Raw genomic sequence first — 15,259 nt, 5'->3', positions numbered from 1 at the left:
GGTATGCACATCTCTACAACTTCACCAGTTCTCCTACAGCCATTTCCCACCAACATGCCCTAGACGTGACAAACAAGGAAGGTTTTTCAGAGCCATCCATGAAACCCTAAACCCTTTTATTAATATAGAACTGGGAGGACAACTGTGCTAAGGGGTTAGGATTCTTATGGATGAATATTATTTGGAAGGAGTTGTGATGGCAGGTGGGGTTGGGGGAAGAGCTATTTTCTCTGTACTTAGGTTTTTAAGCGTTAGTGTTAGCTGTTCAGTCATGTCCGACTCTTTGTGACCCCACGGACTGTAGCCCGCCAGGCTCCTCTGTCCACGGGATTCTCCAGGCAAGAATACTGGAGTGAGTTGCCATGCCCTTCTCCAGGGGATCTTCCCAACCCAGGGACTGAACCTGGATCTTCTGCATTGCAGGTGGACTCATTGCTGTCTTAGCCACCAGGGTCAGGAAGAGCCCTGGAGAAGGGGATAGCTACCCATTCCAGTATTCTTGCCTGGAGAATTCCATGGACAGAAGAGTCTGTAGGGCTACAGTCCATGGAATCACAAAGAGCTGGACATGACTGAGGGATGAACACTAGGTTTTTAAAGGACATTGTTTTCATCTGTCTTGTGCCAAAGTTGTATCAATGTTCAATGCCGAACTTCTGAAGACATAACCAGTCAAAGACCTCAGTTCAAAGTATTTTCTCACTCCAGTCGTGTGCTTTTCCTGTCGCTTCTGTGACTGCTTTCTAGACAAAGTAAAGTTAGTGTTATGACTGTGCATCCTGATCACTTTCTGCTCCTGCATTTGTAATGGAAGCCTTGGGAATGGAATCCTCAGTGGGTCTTGTATTTATACATTTGGCTAGAAGCCTTATTTGTATATAATGATGCTTTTTTAAATGCTTAGAATGCTATTTATTTCTCAAGTGTGTATAATGTATAAAAACAAATGTATGGTTAGTTTTTACTTTATGATTAACCATTTTCAAGATTAAAAATTTTACTAGTAAAATAATAAAAATCTACAAAATTCTTCGTGGTCTAGCATCTCGGGTCTTAAAATCTGAAAGAATTATGGCTGCTTAAGCCTAGGGTTTAACAAAAAAGTTACTTTAATGTAAGGTATGTTCTCTGTTTGAATCTAATTGTTGGTAAGAAGTGGACAGCAGCTCCTTTCACTAAGGAACAAGAAGAGAAGTTACTTGAATCACAGTAGGAAGTCCAGGTGGTTCAGTGGTAAAGAGTCCACCTGGCAATGCAGGAGACACAAGAGAGGTAGGTTTGTTCCCTGGGTTGGGAAGGTCCCCTGGAGGAAGAAATGGCAACCCACTCCAGTATTCTTGCCTGGAAAATTCCATGGACAGAGGAGCCTGGAGGGCTGCAGTCTGTGGGGTCACGAAGAGTCAGACATGACTGAGCATGCACGCACAGACGCACAGACAGAAAGTCCTGCAGGTGCATGTTGGGAAGAATGGGGCAGAGCTTGGGGAGTGTTGGTGAGGACGCAGGTTTGATCTCAGGAGATCTAGCTAACAGTGACTTAAACCAGATAGAAGATGAATCCTGTATTATGTTAAAGTCCCCAGGTGGTACTGAGGTTGTGTTCCCTAAAGCCAGGCTCTTAGTTTTTGCTGTGACATTCATAGGATGTTCTCCCCACCACACAGTCCAAAGTGTCCCCCGTTAGGTCCACTTCTAATCCCTGGGAAGTCAGAAAGGGAAGACATATTCCCTTTTAGTAGCATCATTGAGGAGTTGCCCACATTCTTTGGCCAGAAAACAGTCAGATCACACCAGAAGCTAGGAAATACTGTCCTCTTCTTTTCTAAAGATTTATTTACTTGGCTGTGCCAGGTACTAATTGCTGCACATGGGATTTTCAGTCTTCATTGTGGTGTGAAGCTTTTTCAGTTGTGGCAGGAGAACTCTAAGTTGCAGCATGTCGGATCTAGTTCCCTGACCAAGGGTCGAACCTGACTCCCCTGCGTTAGGAGCACGGAATCTTAGTCACTGGACCACCAGAGAAGTCCCAGGAGAATAATGTTTTTATTCAGGGTGCCTGGGGGCCTAGCTGAAAATGCAATTACTATTTAAAAAATGGAAATGGATATTGCCAACTGTTCGTTGGGAATTCATTTTTATTCCCTTTAAGTCATCCTTTAAATTATTCCATCTTATTGTCAATTTTTAGTCAACTAGACCTGATTTATCACTATGAAGTTGATGGAGTACATACATTTGACTTTATTTCTAGTCTTAAATGTTAAAACATTTAAAATGAGAAGACTCCTCCCTGCAATGAGTCTTTGTGATGGTGGGAGGTGTCTGTTCTTCATTCCCCCCCAAGACATTCTGAAATACTAGTCCCTAATCATGAATGCAGGGGAGGGATTGGCTCAGAGAGTAAGAAGTATGTTCTTAGCCTCGTTCAGGGAACAGAAGAAAGGGCTGAAACCTTCTTTCTGACCAACAAAAGGAACTTTTTGAAATTGCCCAAAGGTAGAGGTGTAGCCTGGGTATCTCCCTTGTGCCTTGTCTGACTTGGGGGTTCAGTGCTGCCCCTCTACAAATTGGAGTCAGGGAACTTTCACGGGGCTTTCTTTGACTCTACAAATGGAAGCCCCGAACTCCTGGGAAAGATGGATGTCAAGCAGGTACTAGAATAGCCCTTGTTACCAAATGTGGTTTTCTTAGTTTCCGCCTCTGTTTTCAGAGTTACCCTGGGCCCTTGGCCATGTTAGTTCTAGGAGGGCTGAGATTTTTATCTGGCTAGTTTACTGTTGCCGTCCTAGATCCTAGAATAGTGTCTAGAACATTTAAGGTGTTCAGTAGGTATCTATATAATGAATAAAATTAGGTACGAGAAATCAGCTATTTAAACAGGCAGTAGGGGAACTGGGGAAAGACCAATCAATCTGGAGTCAGAAATACGGGCATGCCACTCAGGATTATGTGAGCTCTAGGCTAAACACAATCTTTCTGAACTTCCATTTACTCTTCAGAGACAAAGAGATAATACCTTTAGGGTTGTTGTGATTATTAAATATATACAGTAAAAAGTTTTCTGTGTTTTGCAAACATTTGAATTGGGAAAGGACAAAGACAGAAAGAAAATTCTTTTTTATGTAAATGTGGAAATTTATATATGATAAAGGGGCTCCATTAATCATTGGTCAGGGAATGGATGGTTCCCAGGATACATGATGCCTGGGAAAGTAGACTCAACTAAAGGAGAAACATAAGATTAGATCCCTATCTCACATCATTTGCAAAGATTAATTCCATTTGGATGAAATCTATAAATAGAAGAAGGGACTGGTGGTCCAGTGGTTAAGACTCAGCACTCCCAGTGCAGGGGGCCCAGGTTCGATCCCTGGTCAGCAAACTAGATCCCCACATGGCACAGCTGAAGAGCCACCATGTGCACCTAAGACCCAGCACAGCCAAATACATAAATAAATATTTTACAAAAACACAAAAGAAAGGTATGCTAATAGATGCTAAGAAAAATCAATTTGAAATTGGGGTAAAACCTGAGGAAAATTTTTTAAAATGTCACAATTGGGACTATAAGAAATAAATATTTTGAGTAGATCAACAAATATTAAAGAAATTGAAAAGCTAATAAAAGATTACCTCAAATACTCAAAAAACTCCCTAGTCATAGAGGTTTTCCTGGGAAGCTCTGAGGTCATTCGGGTGGACCCTGATTCAAATGACTAGTGTCCTTATAAGACATCAAGGATGCTTGCACACAGAGAAAAGAGCATGTAAGGAAAGAGACCGAGAGTAGCCATCCACAAGCCAAGGAGAGGCATCGCCAAACCTGCCAACACCTTGGTCTTAGACTTTCAGGCTCCAGAATTGTGAGAAAATAAATTGTTTAAGCAACCACCTAGAATCTCAATGTCAATGTCAATGGCCTAGAATGATTTTAGGCATGAGCAGAGCCGTTTCCAACTTGCTGTGCAAACTGTTTCAATGTTTGTTTTTTTTTTCCCCTCAAGGCAAGTTTCTTAGAAATGTTGTCAGATTTGCAGGGCAGGTCAGGTCATGCAGAGGCTGAATGCAAGTGTCATAGTTGCTGGAGAGAAATGAGGGGGTCCTGGAAGGGGTTGGGAGTGAGGCCCCCCTCCCCACCTCCAGCAGTAGGTGGCAGGGGGTGAGACAAAGCACACAGTCTGGTCAAATCTGCCTTGTCTAAAAGAAGAGAGTCGTTATTAAAAGAACAATATAAATTGTGCTATATTGCACAATGCTATAAGGGTTATAATGGAGAAGGAAATGGCAACCCACTTCAATATTCTTGCCTGGAGAATCCCATGGGCAGAGGAGCCTGGCAGGCTGCAGTCCACAGGGTTGCAAGAGTCGGACAGAACTTAGGGACTACATAACAACCACAAGGGAATGAGTGCTTCCTTGGTGACTCAGTGGTGAAGACTCCGCCTGCCACTGCGGGAGATGCAGGTGACTCGGGTTTGATTCTTGGGTAGGGAAGATCCCCTGGAGGAGGACATGGCAACCCACTCCAGTTTTCTTGTCTGGAAAATCCCATGGACAGAGCAGTCTGGTTGGCTATACACTCCATGGGGTTGCAAAGAGTCAAATGTGAATGAGCATGAATATGAGCTTAAAGTTTATACTTCTAGGCAGTCTGTAATTTATGAATAAACATTCATTTTTAAATCGAATGTTGAGAATGTTCAAGCTTTCCTCCATAGAAACAGTGCTGGAAACTATAGCTGTATTCCCAGTGTTGCTAGACCACAGGCCCCGTCGAGCTGAAACAAGATAGTAATGGGACGCACTTGGGTTCTGAGTCAGGGTGCCGGAAGGAGGGGGAAAAGAAGACCAGCTCTTTCAAGGTCGACCCTAGTTCAAGTATTGAACTACATAAAGTTTGTTAGGAAGTTCAAATGGGAGCTGACTGTAGCTCAGTCGGTAAAGAATCTCCTGCAGTGCAGGAGATCTGGCTTTGATTCCTGGGTCAGGAAGATCCCCTGGAGGAGGAAATGGCAACCCACTCCAGTATTCTTGCCTGGAGAATCCTGTGGAAAGAGGAGCCTGGCAGGCTACAGTCCATGGGATCGCAAGAGTCGGACGTGACTTAGCGACTAAACCAATCACCACCAAAGTTTGTCAGACTCTGACGTTTCTTTTTTATGTCTCTTGCTTTCTTCACTGTAAATTGTGACAGTATTTTTCTTGTTGCAATAAAGTTTAATGATCACTTTCTATTTTTTCTTTCATTTTATTTATTTTTTAAAACTTTATTTTTAATTGGAGGATAACTGCTGTACAATATTGTGCTGATTTCTGCCACACATCAACGTAAATCAGCTGTAGGTATACATATGTCCCTCCCTTGGAACCTCCCCCGTATCTTCACCACCCTCCTACCCCAACCCTCTGCTCTAGGTTGTCACAGAACACTGGATAATGATCACATTTTAAATGACTGAAATTTCCATGTAATGGGTGGACCGTCTTCTTTTATTTAGCATTTTATTGCAGCTGAGATTCACATTCCTTTTCTGCTCTCTTTCTCCCTCCGCTGTCTCCTGTTACAAGTTCTCTGGTTGCTCCAAGTGCTTCCCCTCCCATATCCCTCAGACATTCCATTTTCCAAACTGCCTTGACTTTCTACTTCTCCAGGATCTGGTTTATTCAGAATAGCTGACATCCTCAAGGGCTTCATGGGAAGCTTTGAACTGAACTCAGTCCTGCTCATGTGTATCAATGGCTAATAGACCTCTAACCAGTACAGAACTATTGCCATTGTTAAAAAAAAAAGATGCTTGTTAGTTCAAATTAATCTTTACATTGAAGCAGCTGAGCGCATCAAAAGGAAAGTTTCCTGTTAGCGTAGGAAAACATTGAGTCAAGGTGCTCGCCTTACAGATAGGCTAGCCCTTGGGAATCTTTTCTCTAACCACCCCTCTAAAACACTGCTGGGTTTCCACAGCTGATTTCGTTCCTCCGCTCCTGATCCTGTAGATGCTCTGAGCACCAGTATTTCTTTTCTGTCCCCATCCTTCCCAGTGGTTTCCACGGTGGCAGGAGGTGCCTGGAGAGAAGAAAGGTGTCAAAGTTGTCTTTTCTAACTGTGGGTTTATCTAGAAATTGGGAATAGCCTCTCCTTAAAAAGAAGCTTACTAAGAAAATAAAAGGAATGATAGTAAAACAAATATAAACAAGGGTTCAAGTCATTTGTTTTCCTAATATCTGTGGTTAGTGATACCGTGCAAACTTGACTTTCCCTACATCATATCAGTGCATCTTTGTGCTGTGGTGGGAAAGGGCCGCTGGAAGAGTCTGGAATCGAGGACAGGTCTAAGCAGGCAGGGCTTCGGTCCGGCAAGGAGCAGAGTTATCTGGACCAGCATTAATTATCTCAGCCTAAAGGAATTCACATTTAACTTTGTTTATACTTTCCCGGGAGATGTGTGATCCTAGTCAGATGCCACATAGGAACTTAAAAGCGTTGAGGCTGGGAGCAGAGGGTGGGATAATCTCCCTGGAATGGAGAAGCTAAGAGTGCACTTAAAAGCAAGCATGTCTTTGCTTCTGCCCTGGTCATTCTCCCGGGACAACTTCAGTGGGATTAGTTGCGAGGCCTGTGCCTCAACCAGTCACTGCGAAGGCGCGCGTTCCATCGCGACCTCAACCCATTTTCTTTGTTCGGTCAGATCTATCAGCCCTGCTAGGGGTCCTGTGTCCTTTCTAGACAAGCACGTCTGTTCTTTCTGACTAGGTTGCCCCAAACTCTTTACATCGGATTCTTTTCCGCTGATCAAAAGACAACCCCATTTACACACTACTATAAATAAAATAGATAAGTAATAAGGACCTCCTGTGTAGCACAGGGAACTCTACTCAATGCTTTGTAATGGCCTCGATAGGAAAAGAATTTAAAAGGTGGAGATATATATATATATACGCACAACTGGTCCACTTTGCTGTACAGTGGAAAATAACATAACATTGTAAATCAACTATACTCTAATAAAAATTAGTTAAGAAAAAGAAACCCTCGGCGATGTGGCTTCACAAACCCTGCAGTTCATTTTCTTGGTGACCCAGCAGCACTACTGCTATCTTTCCCTCCCTCAAGGCAAGCTTCTTTATTATGTGCAGGAAAAATAGTGCCTGAACTAGCATACATAGGCTGGATAAATGACAAGTTCCTACCGTATAGGGCAGAGAACGATATTCAGTATCTGAGTTATATGCTATAATGGAAAATGAGTATGTATAACTGAGTCCCTTTGCTGTTCAACAGAAATTAAACCCAACATTGTAAATCAACTAAATGTCAATACAATTTTTAAAAATCACATTGATTTTTAAACTGAAGAATTAAAGATTAGTTAGAAGAATACAAGGGAAAAAAGTTGCCTGCCAGATCCACAAAGGATGCTTCAGCCATCCAGCCAGTGGTGCACCCTGAGGGGGCCTCACAGTGGGAAATACAGGATACTGGCCCTAGATAAGTAAGGTTCATATTGAAGGAATGATTTCAATGAGCCCAGCTTCTTGGATCTTCTCATACCCAGAAAAGAGCTAAACGCATTAACTTGAGATGTCTGGTTTGACTTTTGTTTTAACTTTAAAGAGTAATGTATTTGTTTCGCTTTCGGGTATGCTGGGTCTTTGGTGCTGTGCGTGGGCTTTCTCCAGTTGCGGTGCTCAGGCTTCTCATCGTGGTGACTTCTCTTGTCAGACAGCACGGGCCCCAGAGCGTTCAGGCTTCAGTCGTCATGGCGCACTGGCTTAGTTGCCCGGTGACATATGGAGTCTTTCTGGACCAAGGATCGAGCTTGTGTCCCCTGCATTGGCAGGGAGATTCTCAACCACTGGACCACCAGGGGGTCCTAGCTTTCTTTAAATTAACAGTAATCTTTTGATGCTTGTTGCAGAACTCTTGTATATCCTGGCTCCTCTCTTGGCTCTTTGGAGCAGTCCCTCTGAAAAGTCTAAGAAGCTGTCTACGGCCGAAGTCCTCAGTTTTGTCTGCCAAATAAAACATATTTCTCAACTTTTAGGTTCTGCATTTTTTAAAGTCAACTATTAGTACATCTCCTTCCCAGCCTCCTCCTCCCACCCCTCGTCCTCCACCACTTCTTCATTAAACACTTGTACACATTAAGTTTTAATGGACACACCAGACATGGAACTTGTGTAAATCACGTAATTTGACACTTTTCTATGTGAAGCCATCATGAAACTGTGACCTCATCACCACAATCAAGGTAATGAACACGGCAATGCCTTCCAGAATCTTCCTCATGCCCCTTGGCAATCCTTTCCCATGCCCTCTCTTCAGTCAATCACTGACCTGCTTTCTTTAGACTATCTTGTAAGTAGAATGTTGGTAGAGTATGTTCTCCTGTTCACCTTCTCTCATGCAGCATAATTATTTTGAGATACATCCATGTTTCTGTATGCATTAGTAGTCTCTTCCTTATTTTTTAAAAAACAGCTTTATTGTTAAAAATAGCTTTAATAGAGCTACAATTTACATATAATAAAGTGTACCCTTTGAAGATATACAATTAGATGGCTATTAATTGTACTAAGGGAGTTAAAAAGCTGGTTTATAACTCGACATTCAAAAAATTAAGATCATGGCAACTGGTCCCATCACTTCATAGCAAATAGATGGGGAAACAATGGAAATAGTGACAGACTTTATTTTCTTGGGATCCAAAATCACTGCAGACGGTAACTGCAGCCATGAAATTAAAAGATGCTTGCTCCTTGGAAGAAAAGTTATGACAAACCTAGACAGCATATTAAAAAGTAGACATTACTTTACTGACAAAGGTCCATCTAGTCAAAGCTATGATTTTTCCAGCAGTCATGTATGGATGTGAGGGTTGGACCATGAAGAAGGCTGAATGCCAAAGAATTGATGCTTTTGAACTGTGGTGTTTGAGAAGACTCTTGAGAGTCCCTTGGACAGCACGGAGATCAAATCAGTCAATCCTAAAGGGAAGTCAATCCAAATATTCATTGGAAGGACTGATGCTGAAGCTGAAGCTCCAATACTTTGGCCACCTGATACAAAGAGCCTGCTGCTGCTACTGCTAAGTCACTTCATTCGTGTCCGACTCTGTGCGACCCCACAGATGGCAGCCCACCAGGCTCCCCCGTCCCTGGGATTCTCCAGGCAAGAACACTGGAGTGGGTTGCCATTTCCTTCTCCAATGCATGACAGTGAAAAGTGAAAGTGAAGTCGCTCAGTTGAGTCTGACTCTTAGAGACCCCACGGACTGCAGCCCACCAGGCTCCTCCATCCATGGGATTTTCCAGGCAAGAGTACTGGAGTGGGGTGCCATTGCCTTCTCCGGTGAAGAGCCTACTCATTGGAAAAGACCCTGACGCTGGGAAAGATTGAAGGAGGCAGGAGAAGAAGCGGATAACAGAGGACGCGATGGTTGGATGGCATCTCTGATTCAACTGACATGAGTTTGAGCAAGCTCTGGGAGATGGTGGAAGACAGGGAAGTCTGGTGCGTGCAGTCCCTGGGGTTGTAAAGAGTCAGACGTGACTGAGTAACTGAACGACAGCAACAACAAGGGCGGCCTGCCACCATCACCATAACCTCATTTTAGAACATTTTCTTCAACCCTCAAAGAAACCTGGTACCCATGACTAGTCACTCCCTTTTTCCGCCCTCTCTACACAACCCTGGGCAACCAGTAGTCTAATTTCTGTCTCTGTAGGCTGCCACTGTAAATGTCATAATGTGGATGTAGTATGTGGTCTTTGTGCTTGACTCTTTCACATAATGTCTTGAGGTTGACAGGTTGTAGCATGTATCACTACTTCCTTCTAATGGCTAAATAAATTCCATCACTTTTTACCCATTCATCAGTTGACAGACAATAGGTTATTTTAACATTTGGGGCTATTACAAATAATGGTGCTGTGAACATTCACAAAGAAGTTTCTGTATGGTTACAGCTGACCCTTGAACAAGGTGGAGGTTAATCCAAGTATAACTCATAGTCAGCCATCCCTGTCCTCACTTCCTCTGAACCCATGGACTTAACCCACCATGGAATAGTCCCTCCTTTCTATTGCTGAGTAGTACCTCACTGTGTGGATGAACTACCATCTGTGTATCCATGCACCTTTTCATGGGCTTGGAGCTGTCTCGCAGATAAAGCTGCCATGAACATTTGTGTACTGATCTTTGGAAGGATATCTGCTTCCATTTTTCTTGGGTTTATATCTAGAAGTGAAATGGCCAATAATATGACAGATGCATGTTCAGCCTTTTAAGCAACCGCCAAACTGTTTTCCAAAGGAGTTGTAGCATTTTGCATTCCCAGCAGCAATGTATGAGAATTCTGTGTCCTCATCAATACTTATTATGATCAGTATTTTGATTTTCAGTCACTAACAAGTGTGTGGTGGAATCTTGTGTTTTAATTTGCATTGGCTTAATGACTAATAATGTTGAGCATTTTTTCATATGGTCATTTGCTATTCAAATTGTGTGTTAAAATCTTTTCTCCATTTTGGGAGAGGTTATTTGTTTTCTTATTACTGAGTTGGGTATTCTTTATGTACTTTGGATATAAAATACAAGAATATGATCTACAAATCTTTTCTCCCAGGCTATGGTTTGTCTTTTCATTCTCCTAACAGTGTCTTTTGAAGAGCAGATGCTTAAAACTTTGATGAAATATAATTTATCATTTTTTAAAATGGATGTTAGTTTTAGTATCCTCTGTAAGAAATATTAACTAACCCAAGGTTACAAAGATTTTCTCTTATGTCATCTCTGGAAGCTTTATAATTTTAGGCTTTATATTTAGGTTTAGAGATATTAAAAAAAATTTTTTTTGTACATAGTGTGATTTATTGATCAAAGTTCTTTTCCCCCCGAACAGATATTTAAGTTTTCCTTTAACATTCGTTGAAAAGACTATCCTTTTTCCACAGAATTTCCTTAGCTCCTTTGTCAAAAATCCATTTTTTATAACAAATGTGTGGCTTTTTTTTCTGGACTGTGTTTCACGGATCTATTGGTCTATTTTGATTTCAGTAACACTATTCCTTGATTACTGTTGTTTTATGACAAGTCTTGAAACTGGGCATTGATAGCGTTCCAATTTTGATTCTTTCTGAAACTGTTTTAGTCATCCTAGGTAATTTGCATTTTCATCTGAATGTCAATTTCTACAAAAATCTGCTGAGATAGGAATTGCATTGTATTTATATTAATAGATCTGTTTGAGGATAACTGATTTCTTAACATTGGATTTTTCAACCCATCTTCATTAGTTCTTCATTTAAATTGTAACATTTTTATGTTAAATTAGGTATTTTACAGCTTAGTTTTCTGCTGACAAAATTACTTCTTCAGGGAGCTATGGCTTGCTCTTTCCAAATATATAAAACTTATTTTTGGATAGAACCATTTTAAGCAAACACAATTACTTACTTACAATGGCATTTTTATTTTTAAACTTAAAAATGTGAACATTAAAAAATACCACCCAGATGGCCTGGTGGAGTGTGGAGGCCACCCAGAAGCCCTCTCTGGAACTGAGGCACTCATCCCACTGGTTGCTGGGAGCCTTGGCAGTTGAGGGCTCTCGTTGGTGCCTCTCTCCAGGAATTACCCTCAGTCAAGCAAGATACTTACAGTCACAGCCCTTCCCTAGAGGCAGTCCACAAACTGGCCTATTTGCCTAAGGACAGGACCACTCTGGAGGGATGGAGGAGCTACACAACCCCTGGTGGGGTCAGCTGGGCTGTTGTGACATCATAGTTCAACTCCTCCCCTGCCCAGTAGAAGTCTTGCCCTTAAACCTCCGTCTCAGACAGTCTGTCTCCCAGGGAATCCAAGGGAAACAAATGAGAATTTCCTAATCAGTTTGTAACTAATGCAAGAGCTTAAAGGAGTGGAAACACAGACGCAGGGTCAGCTCATGGGGCCCAGAGGGGAGATGTGGCGAAAACAGGAAGCCAGTGATCACTGGTCCCGCATGACACTTGGCTTAGGGTCAAAGTCATGTCCCTCAATCAGAGGGGTTTCCCCTTCACAGGTCACCCTGGCTTTGGGAGGAGGAGAAAGCACCTAGAAGGCTTCTGCCTCCTCACTGTGGCAGGGACATGGATAACACGTGTGAGAGAGACGGCAAGCAGACTCTGAAGTTCAAAGTCAGTGGCTGGTCCTGGGCCTCTCAGCAAGTGGATGAACTTGAACTTGAACTTAAACTTACGGCTACAGACACTGTGCTTTTTCCTTTCCTTAAAACAGCACTAGAAGAACTTACCTTCCAGAAGACACCTATGAGTCTGTTTGTTCTCTGTGTAAATCTGGATGTTAACCTATTACGAGGTGGGGACCACCTGCTTTCTTCGAAGGAACATTCATTTCAAGACTTTCTCATAAAAGAACAAACAATGAAGAAACAAGCTCTATGGTGTGCAGGTGAGGAGGAGACTGGCAGTCACCAAAATTTCCAAACTTGCCCAGCTGACTTGCTGTGGGATACCGGAAATACACACATACCTAAAGAATGTCCTGGAGATGTTTTACCAGCAGAACCACCTTATGAGGTGGGACGGGATGCTCCCTGAGGAGAGGAGGGGCGGTGGACAGGAGCTTCTATAAAGGACAGGCTGCAAGGGAGCCCTGGACACTCCAGCTCTCACTCATCAAGGCAGGTCCAAAAGGTTTTGGAAGAATAGACGACCCAGTGTGAAACCAAACCCTTCCCAGTCTCATTTCATTTAATCCTCACTCCGCTGCTATGCGATGAGTTATTTTCTTTTTTGGCTGCACCATGCAGCATGTGGGATCTTGGTTCCCTGACCAGGGATTGAACCAGCCCCTGCCCCCACCGCAGTGGAAGTGTGGAGTCTTAACCACTGGATTTCCAGGGAAGTTCCAGAGTTTTTCTCATGATGCTTTTGAACTGTGGTGTTGGTGAAGACTCTTGAGAGCTCCTTGGACTTCAAGGGGATCCAACCAGTCCATCCTAAAGGAAATCAGTCCTGTAAGGACTGACGTTGAAGCTAAAACTCCAATACTTTGGCCACCTGGTGCAAAGAACTGACTCATTTGTAAAGACCCTGATGCTGGGAAAGATTGAAGGCAGGAGGAGAAGGGGACAACAGAGGATGAGATGGTTGGATGGCATCATAGACTCAGTGGACATGGGTTTGGGTGAACTCCAGGAGTTGGTGATGGACAGGGAGGACTGCCATGCTGCAGTCCATGGGGTCGCAAAGAGTTGGACACAACTGAGTGACTGAACTGAAGTGATTTCAAATACGGAACTCGAAGCTTAGAGAGGCTGAATTGTCACAGGTCAGAACAGTAAGTGGTTGGCTGGGATTTGAGCCCAGGTCTCTTTCCAAATCTGTTGTTTTAATCACTCTACTGAATATGGAGGTAGGAAGGATAATGAATTGCATTGCATATTAAAAACATTTCGCCAACATTGACTCAGTGGGAACGTTCGGGTTGAGAGGGACAGGTTGACCAGGGGGCAGCATCTGGTGTGACCAAGTCCCATGTCAGCACCTCTTCCCTCCTCGCGAGGCATGGGCGGGGGGCAGCTCTACGCTCACCTGAGCTCACCTGAGTTGGGAGGGATGTCTTCCCCACACTAAGCAGTCCATCAGAGTATCCTGTACAAGAACAGTCAGTTCAGTCCCTGAGGGGCGGCCTCACAAACAACGTTGCCAGGGAGGGGGCAGCGCTGACGGCTGAATCCCAGGCACTGCCACTGTTTTCCACGTGGTTGGACCACAGACCACATCTGTGGACACTCTGGGGAAGTCTCACGTTCTGTCTCCTGGCTTTATTCATTACCGCCTGCTTGCAGGCTCTGCTCAGGGCTGGCAGCCTGCCTGGGAATGCTGGCTCCATCTGGTCCTCCCCCGTGTGGCTCCTGTTCCCTGCAGGATGAAGGCACCCTCCTCCCTGACCCCCCACCTGCCTGGAGAACAGGAGCTGAGAGGACCCGGTGGCTGCTACCTTCCTGGGTGGTTTCCACCCAGGAGACGTCTTGTCTCCTTTCAGAATGCCAACAGCCCCAGGAAATCAGAGGACATCTGCATCTGTCCACTGTGATCTGAAGGAAGTTTGGATTATAGGAAGACCACCTGCAAGGAACGGTGCCCTAGGATTTGCATAATATGGTAAATAGCTGACGGCCTATTCCCTCCATTTTATTTACTGTTTATAATTGTCTTTCAGATTTTATTGAGGCTGAAGTTCGTTGACAAGTGAAGGGAAGTTGCTCAGTTGTGTCCAACTCTTTGCAACCCCATGGACTGTAGCCTACCAGGTTCCTCCATTCGTGGGATTTTCCAGGCAAGAGTATTGGAGTGGGTTGCCATTTCCTTCCCCAGGGGATCTTCCTGACCCAGGGATTGAACCTGGGTCTCCCGCATTGCAGGCAGACGCTTTACCATCTGAGCCATCAGGGAAGCCCTGAAGTCCAGAGAATTTGGTTAAATAGGGCTTGAATTGAATGTTCCTAATTTATTATTATTATTACTTATTTATTTGTGGCCTCACTGTGTAGCTTGCTGGATCTTAGTTCCCTGACCAGGGACTGAACCCAGGCCCTCAGTAGTGAAAGTGCTGAGTCTTAACCACTGGACTTCCAGGAAATTTCCTGAACTGAATACTTTAAAAAAAAATGTATTTATTTATTTATTTGGCTGCACCAGTTCTTGGTTGGGTCTTAGTTGCAGCATGTGGGATCTTCAACTTAGGTTGTGGCATGTGGGATCTAGTTCCTTGATCAGGGATGGAACCTGGGCCCCCTGTACCCTGCATTGGGAATGCAGAGTCTTAGCTACTGGGCCATGAGGGAAGTCCCTGAATACTTTTTAAAACTCTAATTTTATACAGTCATTCAGATACTTTTTCATGAAGTTATTATTACTCTACCAAGAATTTAGTCCACAATGGTACAAATCTTTCTGTTGTTGTTGTTCAGTCACTAAGAAGCTGCCAAGAGTCAGACCCGACTGAAGACACTTAGCACACAGCATGCAAGCTCAAAGGTTGTGCACAAGTGAGTCTGGGCATGTAGGACTCAAAGAGAGAATGGGGAAAGATAACCAGTGGTGCATGGAGAGGAAGGGAGACTCAGGGAATGCCTGTACCTGCTGTGATGTGCTCATCAGAGGCTGGTAATCATCAGAAGAAAGGAAATGCAAAAGATGAATATTTTAAGTCTAGGACTTAAGCCAGACTAGAGCGGCTGAGGAGCATGTC

The sequence above is a fragment of the Bison bison genome, unplaced genomic scaffold (assembly GCF_000754665.1).
Source record: "Bison bison bison isolate TAMUID 2011002044 unplaced genomic scaffold, Bison_UMD1.0 scf7180017864287, whole genome shotgun sequence".
NCBI lineage: Eukaryota > Metazoa > Chordata > Mammalia > Artiodactyla > Bovidae > Bison > Bison bison.
Note: the sequence above shows the minus strand (reverse complement) of the source record.